Source organism: Sparus aurata, chromosome 15 (assembly GCF_900880675.1).
Source record: "Sparus aurata chromosome 15, fSpaAur1.1, whole genome shotgun sequence".
Classification (NCBI taxonomy): Eukaryota; Metazoa; Chordata; class Actinopteri; order Spariformes; family Sparidae; genus Sparus; species Sparus aurata.
In genome coordinates this window covers 14,056,009-14,072,100 of record NC_044201.1, presented here as the reverse complement: position 1 = coordinate 14,072,100, position 16,092 = coordinate 14,056,009, and positions in this window count along the sequence as shown.

Sequence of the window (16,092 nt, the reverse complement as noted above, 5' to 3'; positions counted from 1 at the left end):
ACCCAGAACGGACAAACCAAGCACTGGCTCAAGAGATGCCTTTTTGTTCAGTCTCACAGATGGATACTACTTAATCCTACACACTTTAAGTGGTCCTTTAAGTGAATTGCCATGAAAGTAACAAAATACATGCATACTTAATTAAGCTAATGACAGAATATTAGATGATCTCACATACTCCACACATGATTTTTTACTGTGTATACATTGCACTAAAACACAGAAACTACATGGTCAAAGGCATTAATGAGCTTCACCTGAATTAGCTGGACTTCTTGAGAGGTAACAAAAACACCCACATGTGTCGGTAAGCTGTATTTGTTCTTTGGCTTTAGAAGCACAAGATCCATCGCTGAAATGAGGACAACTGATGAAGCTGGGGTCCTTCGTCAAGTTAACCTGACTAGCTTAAAGGTAGGAAATACAATTTTGACTTAACAAAGGCAATAATTAAAAAAAAAAAATAATAAAATAATGATATTAAAATCAGACAAATAAATAGGGTGATCAGTCAAATTAGTCGCTAGCAGCCTGAGCAACATTACATATTAAAAAAACAGCTTGTTGTATACGTGCAGAATTACTTTGTATAGTAATTTCATAAATAAAGATTAATATTCACTCATTCACAACATTGTTTGTATCTAGTATCTAATTTCAAGACACTTCAGAGGTTGCACAGAATAATTTAAATAATCCCCCATAGATCACAGTACTCCACCCAAACTGTAGGAAGCCTCCTCATTTAGAGCAAAACTATGTCTTTATGTGTGATAATGAAGATGCTGACCAACCAGTAACGAACCAGACAACTGACACATCAGTAGATAAAGCAGAAGATCGCATCATTTACATTCTAATTTATGCATTTAAACACAACAATAGGCATATGTTGCTCAAAGCCAAAACCTGCTCAATATTCATCGCACATCCTTTGCTTATTTCCATTTTTGCCTGCATTAATGACCGAACATAAACAAGCTGAGCGCTCCTTTCAGGTTCGCCGGCTGTTGTGCATGTGAAGCCGGGTGACTGTAGCAGTGTAAAGTATCAAACCCAAGAAGAGTTTGAATGTGCACAGAGGGAGGACGAGACAGTCAAAGAGAAACAGGGCATCATCTTTCATTCAGACCTATTTTCTCAGTGATCATATATGTTACACTTCTTTTTTGGGGATCACTCTGTCAGCTCTGTTCCAGTTCTTTTCTCTAAAGAACGGCAAAAACAAAACTGTCTTGTATCCATCATGGCGACAGTTGTGATCTGACTTCCATATGTACAATACTTACTTAAAGAGACAGTAGAGATTAAAGATGTCAATTTGAAATTCAGCACAGATGTGTGGTGTCATAAATCATGTAAAATGGTTTTCTTTGCTTTTCTTGTTGCAAGTTTGTTCTTTTTTTTGGTTACCTCCACCAAGGAGGTTATGTTTTCACCCGTGTCTGTTTGTTGAATTGATTGGTTTGTCAGTAGGATTAAACAAAAACTACTAAATGGATTTCCATGAAACTTGGATGGAGGATGAGCCTGGGCTCAGAACAGACCCCATTAACTTTTGGTGCAGATCCAGATAAAGGATGGGTCCAGGATTTTTTTCTCACTTTCTGCAGCATTGTGAGATAGGGAGTTTTTTCTGCATTTTCGTTACTTTCTCAGGGTATAATGTGTGGGTCTTGATGAAAAAAATCAGACTTATTTATATGTATCTAAATGAAAAATCTGGATCTAATGGACTTAAATAGGTATTTAGATTCTATACATTAACAAATAGTGATATAAAACCTGAAACTACCACTAATGTGCAGCTGATATAATGGAGACTCAGACAGCTACCAAAAGTAATTTGGCTTAAATTAATTAAAGGAGACCCACTATGCTTTTCTCATCTTTGCAACAGAAAACACTGTTCCTGAAACGCCTCGTCAGCAGCTCCATCTTCAATTTCGTTACTTTGTGACATCACACTATGCCATGGAGTCACACATTTGCATACTTTATGACTAGCTGCTAGTTTGGCATGTAAGAATTGATTTAGCACGCCTGCTATGTTGTTGTAAGCTGTGCTGGTTCAGGCGTGTGAGCTGACCAATCAGAGGGGGACTGGGTATTCAGAAGGGGAAGTCTTAAAGAGACAAGAGCTAAAACAGAGTGAGGGGGATTAAAGTGCTCCTGGAAAGAAGACTGTTGGGCCTTTGTAGAGGTATGTGGTCTAATGATTGCAGCTATAGGCTGGTTAGCTAAGTCTAGTTAGCTTTGTCCAAAGTGAACAAACTCTGCCAACCAGCTCATTTAAAGTTAATTAATTATCATGTTATATGCCATTTGTTCAATCCAGATAAAAACAAGTGTAAAGACACAACTTGGGGTTTTACGGTGGTTATGTGCTCAGCTATGTCTTGTCCGTGTAGTGACTTCCTGGACACTGTGCTTTTTGCCTTGCAGTTGACATGAAAAAAATGTCTGGTTTTACAGTTTTTGTACGGATTAAAAAACATATTCCAAAGTGTTACTTACTGAGCTTGGAGCTGTTAGGCATATTGTTTTTCACCAAAAGTGCAAGTCCCAGGCACTAAAGACATGGGAAAGTGTCCAATTAAAATTGTGAGAAAGTGGCTGTTCCACTGAAAAAGAAAAAAAAATGGTGTTATGTGGACTGCACAGAGAAAGAACAGACTGGAGGTTTAAGACTAGGTCTGATAAGAGCTTTAGAGTTCATGAAGAGGCTTTTGTTATAAAGAAAGCTAAAGATTGGCTGATGTTGTTGCCACAGATAATGACGATGTTAGATAGCAACAGCAATGATTGTCTTTTGTCTTCGTGAATGTGGTGGTGTTGCTCACAGTCAGTGTGGCACTTAAGGCTAAGACAGGAGTGGATGTTAACTGAATCCAACAACAGGTTGGAAGTGTAGTGGATCTGCTCTTGAAGTGAATGGAACGCTTAAAGTGCAGCATGCGCAGCAGATAACAGATAGAGGGACATTGTAGGACCAGAACAATGGGGTCATGCGGGCCTTTGTCTTGTTAAACCTCAGAGGAACAAAATAACAGGCCCAGTGTCTGAAAATTGATTGTAAAGAAAAAAAGAAGTAGCATCGATCACAAAGAGAAAGTTGCAAAGTGCACCTTGTGTCAAGACAGACCAGAGGCAAAGACTCTAAAAAGACTCAGTTGGAAAAAAGTTTGGTGCACGGTGGCATCCATGATCTATGATTACTTGCGCACGAATATGATGTGTGAGTGCTGCCATAAATCCCTCATAAATTTTTAGATAGAGCAGCAGAGAGAGAGTTCCTTTCAGGATGCAAAGTTAGTCTTTCTCTCCCCGGCATGACACGCTCGGCAGTGCACCTGATTGTTGAAGTCCTTGGCTGCAGCTGCTGGGAGTAAACAAATGTAAATTAATTATTAACCTGGAACAAGTTGGCTTTGAATGTAAGGGTGAATGTGTCAGGAAATAAGTGTTATTAATTATGAAAAGCTTGGTGAGCTTAGGGACCGAGATCCACTCACTCGGGTCAGAAAATTACAGGGCTGTTAACTCCCCGGCAAGCCAGCAGTACAGCAGGTCAATTGGCAGGAGTGACCTGTTTGCTTTGTTCTGTGGCTGGAGGACGAGGGCCCATGAATGAGAGAGGCAAAGGGATTGTAAAAAAAAAACCCTTGGGTCGGGCAGCAGGGTCTAACCTTATCTATTACTTTCGCTGCTTTATTTGGACCTTCCCCTTGACTTACAGTTCAAAACCCCCTATGAGGATATTTAAAAAAAGGCCATATTTTGCGTAAAGGGTCTTCTGTTTCCATTATTGTGCTTTATAGCCGTTTTTGTGCATTTAAAATGTCTGTAAAGTCACCTGCAAGCCCAAATTCTGCGCCACAGGCAGTTTCTGTGCTCCTGCTCCTGAACAACCTGAAACGCCTTGTCAAAAGTTCACCTTTTCTCCCATCACATAGAGTACATCAGCCTATTTCTCTGTTGCAAAAACAAACATGAAAGTCTGACAGATATGTCCTCACGACTGTGTGGGCATGTTAGCATTACAGTACCTCTACAAGGTCAAAAACGGATCGATACTGTTGAATAAGATGTTAGCATGTTGCTCAGCTAATGTGGCTACTCCCAGTCTGTGCTGAGGTCGGACGATGTTGGATGTGAATGTAGAATCTCATCGGAAGCCGACTAAATAACGAGGAGCTTTGACTGCCTTTTTTTTTTTTTTTTTTCTTCATTTTGTGTGTTTGTACTGCAACACTAGCTCAGCTAGCCTTAGCTCTGTTGTTTTATAAAGCCCATTCTGCTCCCAGATCCTCACTCGTATGTGTGTGTGTGTGTGTGTGTTGCTGCTGTCTTAGAATTTACATGACAGCCAGGCCTTGAAAATAACAATATATTCAGTAGCTATGTGTGGAAAAAATAATGTTTACACTGCAGGAATTCATTTGCTTGGCAACTGTGCGTGGCTGTGATTAGAAACAAGACGTGAGCTTGTTTAAACCACACGAAGACCTTTACATAGCAGTAACGTTAGTGGGCCATTGGGCAGTGAAACCAAGGGTAATAAGGATCATATTAGAAGGGGGTGAAGAATTTTTTGAAGAAGCAATGGCGCTGGCTCATGTCTGCTTGAACTGACCAATAAAAGCAGACTGAGTTGTTCGTCTGGGGTAGACTTGGCTTAATTGAAGCGTTTCAGTGTCAATACAGGTTTGCCACATTGTCACATTCAGCCATTCACACACGCATTCATACACTGATGGCAGAGGGTGCCATGCAAGGTGCCAAGCGCTTATCAGGGGCAATTTGGTGTTCAGCATCAGCCGGCCCATAATATGAGGAAAACTGGGTTATTCCGAACATCAGAGCATGTATATCTTTTGTAGACACCTATAATAAAGGTGTGACCCTGAAAATGAGCACATTGTGGCATTTAAATTGACACACTTTTGCCTGGGCTAGCTGGTTAGCAGGCTAACTTATGTAGATATCCTATGTGCTTCAACACAGCACATAGGAATCATAAAGTCGATACTGCTATTGTTCACATTCTGTTGAGAATTTTAGTACATTTTTTGGAATGTTTTCAACTAAAATTCTCACATGTGCCCCCCCTTCAAACTGCTCCAGTCTGACCCCACCAATCAATAGTTTAGAAAATCTACCTCTTCCCTCCTGCTCTCCCATAATAATCCACCATCCCTCCTGCAAATAGAAGAAACACATCCCCCTCCCCCTTCCATGACCCCCTTTCCTGCCCTAATGATTTTTTGTACAGCACCTTCAGATAAATTGAAACAAGAAGCTGAGGAACCAGGCCATGCTCAGTGGAGGCTGTGTGTCATAAATGTGCAGCCACATGCACTCGCTGTTTAGAAGAAGAAGAAGTTAGGGATTCATGCTCAGGGATTACAAGCTCAGCTAGCGAGTCTCTCTCAAGAGAAACAACTGCTGCAAAATATGCAAATCTATGGCATGCCTTAGACATACACTGTGTATTTAGTATGGCTGTACATCATGGTAACAGCATTATGTTCACTTGACTGCCATTCTTATTTAGATGAAGTCAAATCAGGATGGTTTGGCTTCTTAAATGCTCCGTAGGCAGCTGGGTCAGACACAATTGGACAGATGTCAAATCTGTCACTTCTCTTGTTTCATTCCGTGTTAGGTTGCTCCTCTTGTCCTTTTACATCTCTACACCTGCTTAGCTTCTTCATCAGCCTTTTATATACATGTCTGAGAGTGTGACCTTGTCCGATCTGTCCCCGAAGACTAGTTTCTTTTCATTTTACAGTACGTTTGAGCCCAAAGTGATCCACAGGATTTGTTGCTGGGGAAGCATATGAGCTGAATTAGCAGGTGAAGAATGGAGCTCGCCTCCCACAGCAGAAAGACATGACTGGACATCACATGAGCTCATATTGATTTGGCAGCCAGACAGTACATCTCACTCATTTTAGTCTTGTGAGCTGCTACCACCATATAATATGTGCAGATTTAGGATTAGATAGCACACGTTACTGATGGGTTACAGGCTACAACTTCTTTATTTCTTATTCTAAAATCAGAATTAGTCAGGAATCAGAATTTTATATTCGAGGAGCCAGCGCAGAAAAATGTGCAAGGGGACACTTGATTGATAGAGGACTTGACATTTCCTACATTCAACATTCAGTCACTATATGCAGCAGCCAGCAGGCATTCTGGCATCATGCAGTGTGGCTGCAGCTATGATGAGTGCAGAGCAGCACCTGCGAGGTACAGTGGTTTCAAAGGTGTAGATTGAAATGTGGGAGCTATGTGCATTGTAGAGCCGGGTGCAAGCTGAGAGACTACCGGAAAATCTTTTGATTTAGAGAGGTTTGTCTCTGGAGTGTGGGTTCAAAAAAATCACATCGTAAAAAAGTAACACCAAGTTTCACATACACAAGAAGAAATTACGATTTACAGTAGAGGCGGGCGATGCAGGAAAAGCACTGTTTTTTAGAAATGGAAAAAACGGCACAGCACAGGATATCTGACTTCGTCATTTGGCCACCAATTGTATAGCTCTTGTAGGCTTTTTCCTCATCAAAAAACCTGGACATCATTTATAACATCTGTCTTGTGCAGCACACAAAGGCCTTGTGAAAATATTTACCGGTGGTGTCAAGATCTTTTAAACAGATGAACTGTTTGGTAATTGCTATTCTCAATCTGAATAAAAATGCTACTCATTTTAGTTTCAGCGTGCTCACAGCCCATCTGCCGCCCTGGAATGGCTTCAGCCCCAGCTGACCAGTATCACAATAAGGTGACACACAGGCATTACCTGCTCTTGCTGACAGACCGTGACAATGGCCATTATCAGCTCCCCAAGCACTGTCTGAATAGCTGGTCCAGGTTATTATCTGGTGGAGTAGTTGGCTTTTGGCTGGAAGGAAAAGAGAAATTTCAGACAACAAAAAAGATGGGAGAGAGACACACGGTTCCACACTTTCAATACATCTGTAGCCAAGGGAGAAATCGCTGCAGTCAAAGCTACATGAGGCATGCAGTTAGTCTCATTTTCTCCAAAGTACTTACAGATTTACCTGTCTTTAGCAGGAAATAGCTTAAAAATGGGTTGTTCAAAAAACTCTCTCAAGTACATTTAAAGTTTTCTGCCGAAGGATGTTGAGTGCTGTGAACTCCCACTGGAACAAAGACTAAAATAAGGGATATACATGTTTAGTTGTCATTCAAATTATGATCATTTTACTTAGCATGAAAACAAAATTATGATATAAATCTATGTAATCTTTGCAAACAGTTAGATTAGATCAGATTAGATTAGATTCAACTTTATTGTCATTGTGCACAGTACAATGTGCACAAAATCTTAAACTGTCATAGTCTTGGTCAGAGCCCCTGTAAATCACCTCTGTACTGTTGGTCTTGGAGGCTGCGTTCAATCCCAGTTCAGTGTCTAGCCATGTTCACTGTCACTGTGGGGTGGCTGTAGCTCAGGGGGGTAGAGGGGGTCGTCTAGTGATCGGAAGGTCGGTGGTTTAAATCCAGGCTCCCCCGAGCTAAGCTGAGCTGCATGTAGAAGTGTTGCAAGCATTGTAAAGTGCTTTAAATGGTCATTAGACTGGAAAAGCACTATTAGCAAGTCCATTTTACCATTTACCATCACGCCAGACAGCTAAATCCAGTTGAGCTGAGCCACGTTGCCTGTGGTCCATCATCCACATCCAGTCAAACTTTAGGGCCACTGGTTCCACGGCTGGGAGGTCATTAGGTAGCGTTAGCTTGCGAAGAGCAGCAGTTGTCTGTTCCTCTGGTGATACGCTTCCATCTATGTTTCTGGAGCTATACTTTGTATAAATGTTGGCACCATTCTACAAATTACATCTTAATGGCTTTACTTTTTGACTGTGAAAATCTTTGATATGCACTCAAAATAACACATAACTTAATTCATTCAACCTGAAGACATGAAAGTCTACTCTAAGAAGACAGGCAGTGAACAAACCAGATATTGTGCTGCACATTTTCTCTTGCATCTTACCTGAGCCAAGCTTTAGCAGCTTTTTATCAAGCAGTCTTAGAAGGTGTGGACCTGGATCAAAGATAAGACCACTTTATCATCTGCTTTTATCTCTATAAGGACTTCTGACAGGAACTCCACAGGAATCCAAGTGCAATGCTCAGACTCTTTCCATCCACAGAGAAAAACAAGCTGCACATTTGCTGTTTGTTTTGCGAATGATGTCTTCCTACCTGCTTTTAAGACACTTCAGTCATTCGTCAGGCTCAACCAATGCCTACTTTCCAAAAGCTGAATTATAACAGCGCTATTATCATGACCTGCATCGCAATGGACCTTGATCTCAGTCTGTATAAACTGATGTTTATGATTCTTTTCATCGCAGAGATATTTTTATTATTTTTATAAAACTGCATGTCATCTGATGATGGCAGTCCTTTTACTCATAGACTCAGTACTTGTCAAACACATTCTAACCCTGATTATATATTAACGCATACTAATCACAATCAAATGAAAAGAATAAAAACATATTTTATCACTGCACCTTTCAAAATGTAAGTCCTTGGATTTGGTGAGGAAAACATGATGATTATAATTCATGACTTACCACTCCTCCATGTTTGCTTGTGACCACAACAATCCCAAATGTTCCATTTCCCCTGATTGCTGATGACATCAATTCAAAACCAAAATAGTGTGACAAGAAATGATTTTGAGGGCTTTACATTACAGGTGCCCAAATTGCTTCGGCCTCTGGCTATTTCCTGGTAATGAGTACAAATGAATTGAAAAATGTAGATGGACCTGAACCGCCAGTGGAGAAATTGATTCCACACTGGCTGACATCTCCGTGCTTAAAACAGAGACAGAGTAAAAGAGGCTGAGACTGCTGGGACGCCCGCTCCGCCCTCTGCAACCCCGCCGTGCTCTCGCTGGATATCCTTTGGATTATGGATTACTGGGCAGACTACACTTGATCTCGACTTCAGGTAGAATTTTTACTCATTCTTTTACCTCGTTTCAGTGCAGCTCTGTTTTAAAATGCGCCATTTTGGAATTGGAATTATCAATGTGCGTGTGGGACGTGCTGATCTGAATGACTGCTTGATTAATCACCCTTTACTTAGGGTATTGCTGATGTTTATGTTTTCAGCTAATTGCTTATGCATGAGGCAGGCATGTGCAATAAATTATTTCCATATTTCTTCTGTGTGGATTCTACTCAGTGGGACACACTGAACAGTAATCTATGTGGCGTTAATCAAAATCACTCATTTTCCTTTATTTGCTGCCAGTGTCGAGATGGGGGCTGTTTCAGATGTGCATGCTGCAATTCCCCACGAGTTAGGCCAAATTGGATGCACTCCCATGAACTACTTGCCTCCTTTACATTTATTGTCAGCGAACAGAGTCAGTTTTTCACCCCCATCTGTGGAGATTTGTCTGGCCTTAATCTGACTCTGCATTTATAGTCTTGTAAGAGCGGGGATGAATTTTGGCAGGCTGCTCACATAAATGCTGCATAATTATTGTCATTCAAATGCTTCATGTCTTACCTCTGACAGGGAGCCACTGGCTCAGCCACACTGTCAAATCTCCCAGACGGTGAAGGATAAATTTCATTGAAACAAGAGCGATGAATATTAGCATTAGTATTAATATTAAAATTAGTCATAGCAAAGCGTGGTTGTTTTTTACTGAAAAACAAATTATGATGCAGGACCTTGAAGCTCATCTGCCAGTTTTAGAAGAGATTATTACACTTTCACAAAACTTAACAGTGAGCTTCATGAAAAATGAGCAGAGCAGCTATATCAGACAGGCCAGGCCACATATCTAATATTTGGGAGCGTCGTATATTAACCAAGCACATAAAATAAACGCGATGCAGCTGGATCTGTCTGATTCATCTCAGCAGGTGATTGATTGATTGGTCATATTGTTCTCTCTCTTTGTAGTCAGGGCAGCAGCAATCAAGCAGGAGGTCATGATAACCTCCTCTGCTCTTATTTACCGCTCACACACTTTGTGTTTATGGAGAAAGTTGTGGGAATATGTGCAAGAAGTCGATGATACAGGATGTTTCTGCAGAATAATGCATGCCCTCCGGCCCATCGCATTCCCACATTCTGAGTCACGATGGTATAGAAAGCTGCCCCACTTCCACTTCTGTTGCTATGCATTTTTAAACAGAAGGCTTCTTTTGCAGAAACAGTATGTAAAACATGAAAACTGATTCTGGGTTTTTTTCAATCAATATTGTCAGCAGTATTACCTGCTAATACATTTTGAACCCCTCTTTAACTTTTAAAAGACTTTTAACAATGGTAATTTGTGAAAACACCCCTCCAAGTCATACTTTTGTTACTTTAAGGCACACCACACATTACAGCCCCATCCAAGGTGAAGGATTGTGGTTGGCACAAAAAAGCACGGGACTTTCACCCAGGAGACCGCTGATCATGACCTGTGGTGTGTTACTTACTGTGTGTTAATATACTTAAACTGCATCATTTAGGTCAAATATATTTTGTAGAGTAACTCCACCAAATTATACACGTTAAAGTGTGTTAACAGGTCTTGTGGAGCACTACTGCATGTGTGAAAAAAATCTGATATAAATGACTCCAGAGATGTCATTCAGTGGCTAAGATGAATTGTGGGTAATGTAGGTGTCAGGTTTTGAAAAGCAGTGTGCTTTTGAGCATATCCCTCCTATACGGTGTTGGACTCATTATGGACAGTTTAAATGATAGAAATCGATACTGCTGAACCAGAGATATCACCTTTTTCATTACACACATTTTTTTTTCCTTTTCATGATTTGGTGTATACATTACCCACAATGCAACTTTGCTACTTTGAGTGACAAAACTGAATGCAATTAATGATATTACATGCAGCTTCCTCTGGAGCCACAAAAGGCTTAATATTACTATTTTTCACATATACAGTAGTACTTCCCAAGACCTGTTAACACACCTTAATGTGTAAAATTGGTGGAGTTACCCTTTAATAATGTAGCTTACTTATTCTAACCCAGAAAAGATCTATTCCTAAACCTGGTAATGTAGCTTTTGTGCCTTAACCTAACCAAACTGCGACTGTTTCACATGACAGTGAAAGTCTGGTCAGGTTCGCCTGTTGTTGGGACACACAAACTGTCATATGTCCTAGTTTTCGTGCTATTCCTAGAAAAGTCATATATCCTGTTTTGGGAGCCACAGTAACTGACCTATGCAGATGTTTAGGTATGAGGCCGTGTTTTACATTACTACTCTTCAGTGTTAGATGTCATAGAGAAGTATTTTCACAAAAGGATTCTGCTAAGAACTTTTTTTGATCGTTGGCTGCACCCCTTCCAAAACAGTGGCCCCAGCACCGGACCCCATTATGTAAATACTGTCATACCCTGTTGGTGGGCCATGGCTTGTGACCCGATGAAGGTAGCATATCATTTTCTCTGTGGAGAGGACTCACAAACGGATGTTAATTTGAAGAAGTGAATGAACCTGAGCCGTAGCTAACCTGTTGTGGTTCTAATGAACTGAGGAGGTGGTGGGAGCGAGGTAGGGCACCAAGATGGCAGATGGAAGCAAGCCCATCTGATCAAAACTCATCTCACTTTGTAAAGATTAGAAAAAAAAAACTTAAGAAGATGTGAGTGCACATGTCGAGTTTGAAGTCTGCCGTTTAAATGGTGTGAAATAAAATGTTGCTACATTAAATACACCGTTTTTTAATGCCGTTGGTTCTCTCATCCAACACTTAGAGAATTAGCAGATGGTGAGGTAGTGTTAAAAGCCACTCTGAAGTTTTTTGATTTAGATAGGCTTAATGCACATTTTCACTTGGCAAGAGGAGTTCTTCAGAGCAGAGGTGTGCCCATTATAGATCATGCATAACAAGGAAGGCCTCTTTCAACTCTAAAACTCCAGTCATTTTATCACTCTTCCTCGCTCTAGGGATGTAAGTCTTCACATGACACGAGTGCCAATCTAATTGCCAGAAGGAGCCGTCCCTGTAATTAAAACAAGTGCAAAAGCAAATGTCAAACTGCACATATTTTATAGAATACTTGGAAATGTCTCTCTGTGGATCCTATAGCAAATGTATACGCTCTAAAGTATACACTGTCTCGAAGCTATTTCCAGCTCCTTGCTGTATACGGAGAAACAAAATCTCTGGATATGTGTGTTCAATGCTCTCCCCTGTCTGCTTGAGCAGTAAGCACGCCTTTCTATGCTCTCCTTCTAAGATCCACGGTGATGGCAGGAGGAAGGGGGCTTTTCATGCCGACTTTTCTCCAGCGACTGATTGAAAACAACATGTGAAAGCTGGAGAGTCCAGCCAGACAAAGAGCCGCCGCCTGCATCGTGTGGCGGGAGGATTCTAGCTTTAGGCCAGTTGATGCAACAAAAAAAAAGCCTCCACAAATGTCAGCAGGGAGAGCAGAGTCCCAGGGAGACTTAAGGACACGGACATTTGAATGAACCTGAAGATCTACCGTTAAGCTCTTGTTTTTTTTCAATGAAGTGAGATTGAAATTAGGTAATTTTAGGGTCTTAAAAGGGAAACGGTTCCTGTATTAACTGCAGGGCAGACTAGCCCGTGCTCCCCTTCGGCATCATTTCGAGCATTAGAAAACTCACAAATGTAGGGCAGACCTCCTTTACAATTCCACCCTCCCTCCATTTCTGCGTCTTTTGGGCCAAAAGGAGGTGCTCAGATACTGCTCTGATGACTGTGTATCTCCTCCACCTCCCGCTTATGAAGCAGGACTAAATGCCTCCAGCGCACGCACACACACACACACACACACACACACACACACACACACACACACACACACACAAAGCTGAAAAAATAGCATCCCTCTCTGAAACAGGAATCACATTAGTGAGTAATTCTTCAGATTCTCTTGTGAGTGACTGCATATAGTCTACTACAGTCACATACTCAAAGCAGGTGTCTCTCAGGTTGCTCTGTTTTTGTTAACTGCGTACCCAACTAATTTTTCCTTATCTGGCCAGCCCCAAATGCCTTTTGGCGCAAGACAATGGAGATTGCGATGGGTGGTCGAAATCGCTGCATTGGCGCGACTTCAGTCTCATTTCTGATTCATTTAAATATGCGCCGGTGCTGCACCGTGGCCAAAAACCACACTGGTTATGTTTGTGGACGCCTCAGGGTGCTCATGCCTTTGGGTGGCGTCCCTCTGTCTCTCACAGGACTGCGAGTGCTGACTGACCCAAATACATTGTTTTGAGTAGCGGTGGCACATTTTCACTGAGAAAAGTGATTCATGCATCATGAGCTGCTCGCTGCCAAACAAAATGGTTTACTTGTGAATCTCAATTGGGACACTGCTCGTGTTCGCTGTATCTTGTTGTGATCCTCATTCTACTGGATGGAGCAAATTCAAAAGGGATTTATTTGATTTTATTTTGATGCCCTTTAGAGGTGGATCAGGTGCAGCTTTTGTATCTCATAGCACACAGTCGACCATAATACATCTGCATAGGTCTCCAAATGTTGTTAATTAACATCAGTATCTCTGTGGTAGCCTGACCAGCTGCAGAGACCTGCTGATTCTAGCTTGCTGAGGCTTTCAAATCTCTACTCCGTTTTTGAACAAACACCCTCTCCTCTATTCCCTCTCTCCCCTCCTCCCTCCCTGGAATTACACAACACACATTTCTGGCTTTCCGAAAACTCACTGACTACTCTGTTTTGCAACCAAATCTCCCTGCCCATTGGAATTTCAAAGAGCTCCCAATCTCTCTGCCCCCACCATCTTGCATCTTCTCCTGCTTAACGAAGGGAGGATAGTGCTACAGTACGAGCCAGCGAGCACATTTCATTCTTGAGCCAAAAAAGGACATGAAAGAGAAATATTTTCTAAAGTATTTTGCATGATGATATATTATCTCCTCTGTGTATTTCAGTTGCATTTCTGCCCTAGTTTGCTAACTTTCTATTGTAAAAGTGTGGCTAAATTGTTTTTAAAAAAATCTCAAGCTCCAGTTGATACAGATTACCATCGCAGATGACCTAATGACCCTTTAAATTAAATCTGGCTCACCCACAAATCATTTCAATTGTTGTATTTGGGGGGAGGGTTGTCAGGAAGATGGATGTTCATCTCCAAACAGCAAACCCACGTCTGTATCTGTGTCCCAGCAGGTGGTGTAGATTGATCTCGGCTTCAGAGACGATGTATGAGACAATGTTGTATGAGACAATGTACATTTGCTAATAAGGTCGGTCATTCTCATTTAACATTAGATATAGGAGATCATAAAAGATTCAGAGGAGAACTGGAAGTCTGTTTCAGCTTGCAGTCCTTCTAAACTCCTTGAACAGTGATTGTCCTAACTTAGCTTAGCAGCTGTGACGGAGCACAGTAGGCCTGTCAAGCTTTGGATTTCTCTGCATGTTTAAGTGATGTGCATGGGGCTGTAGTAAGACGGGCAGACCCTATTTTAGAGGGTAGTGTCTTTTTCCTTAGCCCTCTGAAATCAAAACCACGGGAGAAAAGGTGTAAGGAACAGTGTGGATAACTGCTCTAAGGTAAGCCACAAATCTTATCATATTCAGATAACTATCACCTACAGAAGTAACTCTCAAGTCCAAGGAGCGTATAACGCTATATCAACAGTACTTTGTGAGGCTGGGTTCAATAAATACAAAAAAAAACAGTAAACAAAACATGTATTTCCATACTGTGTGATGTATGAGGGTAATTTTAGCTGCTCAGGCCTGCTCTTTCCTAAATTTGTGTTTTATACTCCACCAAATTTTGCCAAAAAACAGCAGTTAGTCATCATTCTAAAAGCTGTGTTAAGTGTTATGACGTTCGCTCCAAGGTTGAAAACACAGTCTCTGCTCTCCTCAAAGTTGCAAGCTCAGCCGGACTCGCTGGACGAACAAACGCCCGGAATCACATCAGATTCTGCTCTGATCTGGAGCCATTTGCCGACATGAGTATGGCTCAGAGGTGACATTTGAAAGATGTAATACGTAAACATTTAGCATTTAAATGTCTAAAAACAACTTTACCTTTGTTATGGGTTTTGTTGAGTTGTGCACTTACATGATCCCAAACTTACATGATCCCAAACTATCTTCATACCCAGTCTCTATAACTTTCAAGAGAGGGTCCGAGAGTGAGGAGGGAAGTCGGTGAATGACACTAAATGTAACATGAATAAACCTAAACCAATGCCTTGTTATGTACGTTTGTGCCACGTCAGATTTGTCATCAAAAATGGTGGTTCGAATGAATGCCATTTCCCGTGTTTATTCCTCTGGAGGGTCAGTCTCTGCACCTGACTTATCATTTCGAGGAGCTTAGCAGCATTTTGAGGAGGCCGAATACTGCGTTTTTAACCTTGGAGCTCTATTAGCTAGCAAGCTAGCTTTAATGTTAAGCTAAGGTTAATACAAATGTACCATCATCATTAGCTAGAAATGAGAAACCAGTTTTTTCTCACTCTGCCTACAATCAAGGGGGCATTATGTGCTTAGTATTAGGAACTGGGAGGGGGAGGGGAATTAATAAATTGTCAGTTAATTTGCTTACAGAAGACTGGTTGCTTACAGAAGGGTTAAATTAATTATACATCCTCAAATAAAAAAAAAAAAAAAAAATTTCACATGACTTGCACACTGACACACCATGTGTTACAGACCTCTTCCAGCTGTTCCTAACGAAGAACTGAACTCCATAAACTAGATAACCTCGATGGTTTACAAGTTTCCGTGCCAAGTCAGTCAGAGTTGATTTATGACCTCACTAATGTCCCTCCTCCACCTCTGCTCATTACTACTATGCATAGATTTTAGAATACATGAACAATGGTAAAAGCTATAATGATCATCAAACAAACCCCTCCTCCACACAGCGGGTGATTAATGGGGACTGTCAGTCATGGCGCAACATTAGTGCAGCCATTTACCAAGAGCGGCGTCTTGTAAGAGCTCTGGGGACGAGATGGCACATACTGCTAACGTGTTTTGCTCCCGGATGAGGTGATTTTTGTGTGAAGAAGCCGGAGAAATATCTCGTATTCCAG